General features: G+C 34.1%; 1 pseudogene; it reads left to right on the top strand.

Annotated features, from left to right (window-relative positions):
- The first annotated feature begins 392 nt into the window (after positions 1-392).
- Positions 393-2,902, top strand: LOC111889186 (S-adenosyl-L-methionine:benzoic acid/salicylic acid carboxyl methyltransferase 3-like; annotated as a pseudogene).
- The last annotated feature ends 1,476 nt before the right edge of the window (positions 2,903-4,378 follow it).

The following is a 4,378-nucleotide window of genomic DNA, read 5'->3' on the forward strand; positions in this document are numbered from 1 at the left end:
TCCAACCGGACCGGGCCTTGACTCAAATATTTCCGCATCCAACCCATAGATTTTCAGTCAGCAGATTTTTTCTTAGTCACTTGTCCAATGTTCATTTTGACCAAAAAAAATCGTAGACGGTCATCTACGAAAATGGTGGCTATTTTGGTCAATTTTCATTTTCTTTTGACTTTTTTTGTGGTAAAAAAATTAAAAGATAGCTATTATTATCATTTTTCCTTTATTTATTACTCATGAACAAAAAATAATATTTATAAATATAAATTTAATTTAGTGAATAAAGATCTCAAATAGCTAATTTAGGTGCCAAGCATTCGATATATAATTATTTGAAGCATCTATAAATAGAAAGTTAGAAACATACATCTAGACGTCGAACACACAACCGCATATACCCCACCCACACGCACAGGATGGAAGTTGTCCAATTACTTCATATGAAAGGGGGAAATGGTGATACAAGCTATTCAAATAATTCTCTTCTTCAGGTAAAAACTATTAAGTATTAATTAATACATCTTTTTTTGATTAAATTGTCCATTTAAAAGAAATATTTACATGTGGGAATTGAATCAAAAAGTTTGTCTAATAAGGTTTTTGATGTTTGCTATGATGATAGAGAAAGGTGATATCGATGACAAAGCCCATCCTAAAAAAAGCTACAGTAGATCTTTACAGTGCCATGAATTTTCCAAAAACGATAGTCATGGCCGATCTTGGATGTTCATCTGGACCAAACACTCTGCTTGTCGCGGCTACGTTTATCAAAATGATTAACGAGATTAGTCTCAAAATGGGCCATGAACCACCCGAAATCCAAATTCATTTGAATGATCTTCCAGGAAATGATTTTAACATCGTCTTTCTTTCGTTGCCCAAATTCCTTGAGAGTTTGAGAAAAGATGTGTGTCATTCTAATCCCTCTACACCTTCTTGTTACTTCAGTGGGGTAGCCGGTTCATTTTATACGAGGCTTTTTCCTAGTAAAAGCCTTCATTTCGTCCATTCCTCGTACAGTCTTATGTGGCTCTCTCAGGTTCACATCTTACATCTCTCTCTCTCTCTCTCTCTCTCTCTCTCTCTCTCTCTCTCACTGTAGAACAAAAGGAACTATGCATGTAGATGATAAATTTCATCGCTACAGCCTCGTGTAGAAAAATTATGGTGGACAAATATGTAGATGTGTTGAAAATTTATTGAGCAATGAGCAGGTTCCTGAACTTGAAGAGACCAACAAAGGGAACATATACATGTCAAGTACAAGTCCATCAAGTGTAATAAGAGCATACTATCAACAATTCCAGACAGATTTTTCGATGTTTCTCAAGTGTCGTGCAGATGAGATGGTGAGTGGAGGGCGTATGGTTTTGACCATATTAGGGAGAAGAAGTGATGATCCTTGTAGCAAAGAATGTTGTTACATTTGGGAGCTCTTAGCCATGGCTCTCAATGATATGGTTTATGAGGTACATCTTCCATTCTATAGGAGATAGTTTAATAATAAATAACTATAGGAGATATTCAGAAATATCCACATTTTTTAAAAAAGTATCAGAACATGACCCGCCAATCGTACAACAACACAAATTATCATGAAGCTCGAAAATTTGATAATTTTGAAATTAATTTTTTCTTTTTTGACAAAAAAAATTCAAAAATTGTTTTTTCTTTAGTGTAGTTCCAAATTCCACACTAAGTATTTTAATTAGGTTCCAAAATCCATATCAAATTCTAAAATTCGTATATATTTCATAATTCGGAACTATTTTTCAAGAGTTTTGACTTGTTTTTCGTGTGGGAGTTTTGATTTTCGAACTTATACATGGGTTTCGAACATGTTTTCATGTTATATATCTATTGAAATAATATAATATATAGAGATGAGAGAAGAAAAAAAAAACAATCTTCTTCATCAGAAAAAAAAAATTTGGAAAAAAAAATCATGAAAATAAATTACAAGGGATATATATATATATATATATATATATATATATATATATATATATATATATATATATATATATATATATATATATATATAGAGAGAGAGAGAGAGAGAGAGAGAGAGAATACAAAATAATAATTCAAATGTATTTCGAAAATAATAAAGTAATTCAAAATCCACAATTTTGAATTAGGTGGTCATTTTCGTTTTTTTCTGAAGAAAAAAAAAAGATGTCATTTTTCTAATTTCTTTTTAGAAAATGTGGTAATTTTTGTGACTATCTCTAATATATAACAATGGTCAGATAGGGACGAATATAAGAAAGTCAAATGGACTCATTCAACATTCCTATGGATACACCTAGTCCCAAAGAGGTCAAGAAGGAAGTTGAGAAAGAAGGATCATTATTAATTGATCGCTTTGATGTTTCTGAGGTAACTTGGGATTCATCTACAAACAACAACCTCATACCACCAGAAGAATGTAAAGAGAGTGACACTGGAGGATATAACACGACAAAAGGTATGAGAGCTGTGGTCGAACCTTTGCTAGTTAGTCACTTTGGATTGTCCATAACAAAGGAGGTATTTCTTAGGTATAAAAAGACAATTATTAAATGCATATCCAAAGAAGAGACCAAGCTCATCAATGTCACTGAATCCATGACAACAAAAGCATGATCTTAAAATTCTTCTGATATTTTTTCAGTGTTTGTTGAATGAACTTAGACAACAAAAATGTTTCTTGATTTCCTGTTATTGTAAGCATATATCACATTCGATTCACATATATTTTGTGTCCAAGGTGTTGGAACCTGAAAGTGAACCTCTAGCAATCATCAACCTTTTAATGTTCCGAAGTCAATTAGGTCAGATGAGAATGGTGAACCGAAGTCAACTTATGGTCCAGAGTCAAATTGATGTAATATACAAAGATCATAGAACCCGATTGCTTCTAAAATTGTTGTTGGTTATTTTTTTATCACCATGCATGTATTGACCGTGTAATGCATTACGGCACACCACTTACACCCAATGCATATAATCAATACTACCTAACATTCTAGGAAACTCATATTTGTTTTCATATGTCATGTAGTATTGGTAAACATCGATAATTGTAGGTTTGTGCAAATAGTGTTCGCTATAAACCAAAACTACAACTTTAGCAAACCTCTAAACAGTATCTCGTGTGGTCCACATCTTTAAATACCCATCCTAAGAGTCTTATCCCATGTTGTATGTTGATTTACAAATTGCAATTGTCGTTTTTATTAGAGAAAGAAGTTTCCTACCTCTCGCATCCCATTTCAATTGAAAATATGGAAACCGCATTTTCAAGTCATCAACAATACGTAGGAATAACTTTTAACTTTTTTCGCATCTAGAATTGTCGTCTAAACTTTTAGCGTACACGGCATCATCGACAAAGTAGTCTTCTATGAGACGTTTGTTCCCAGCTTCACGTTTTCTCTTTAAAGGATCTTTTATCGTTCTTAAACATAAACTTTCAGCTTCTTGTTCTTGATAATACACTATTATTTTTCCATAACTTTCCCTATAAACATTGTATCATGTAATGTCAACGTATCCGATAGAGTAGAAGATGATGATCGCACTGTGAAAATTGTAAAATGAATATGATTGTGGTGACACTACAAGAATATGACTCTATAGAGACAAAAGCTATAGGGACGAAAAATGTAGTCGCCATAGAGGACCATATAGGGACGACAAATCGTCACTATAGAGTTGACAAATTTAGTTTGGCTGCCGACCCTTAAAGCGACGACAAATCGTTTCGGTAGGTTGAGCGGGAAAAAAAAGACTTCGCGGGTATCTGAAATGCTGTAGGGACGAAATATTGTCCCAAGCTTAAATAATTTAAATATATACATATATTTTTAATGTGTGTAAATCAGGAACATGTGCGACGTCGTTTTGTGGTCACCTATGGGGACGACTTATCGTCCATATAGGGTTTCGCTAAATTAAAACCACAAAACCCTTTTTCCCCCAATAGATCGGTCGCACAATACAGTTTCTCGTGAGCGGGTGAAATCGCCGGTACCTGCACACAAGTGTACAGGTAATGTCGATCGTTTTTGCCCACTGTTTCCCGCATCTACTCCTTCAAACTTTCACTAAGACATTCTCCCTCCAGCTTGGGATAGAATCAATTTTCCGAATTGCAGGGCAGCTGTAACAACGAATTTTCATTTTTCAACAATCAAGTTCATATAAAAATATTCTCAACAGTATCCAACAATAGTTATCGAATCATAACATATCCCAAGATCACAAAAATCAAATCCTCTCTCTAGTGTGTACGGGTCACGCCAGCGCCTTTCAACGGTCCTCGCTAGTACCTGAAACACATAACACAACAACTGTAAGCACAAAAGCTTAGTGAGTTCCCCAAAATACCGCATAC

This window comes from Lactuca sativa, chromosome 3 (assembly GCF_002870075.4).
Source record: "Lactuca sativa cultivar Salinas chromosome 3, Lsat_Salinas_v11, whole genome shotgun sequence".
Taxonomy (NCBI): domain Eukaryota; kingdom Viridiplantae; phylum Streptophyta; class Magnoliopsida; order Asterales; family Asteraceae; genus Lactuca; species Lactuca sativa.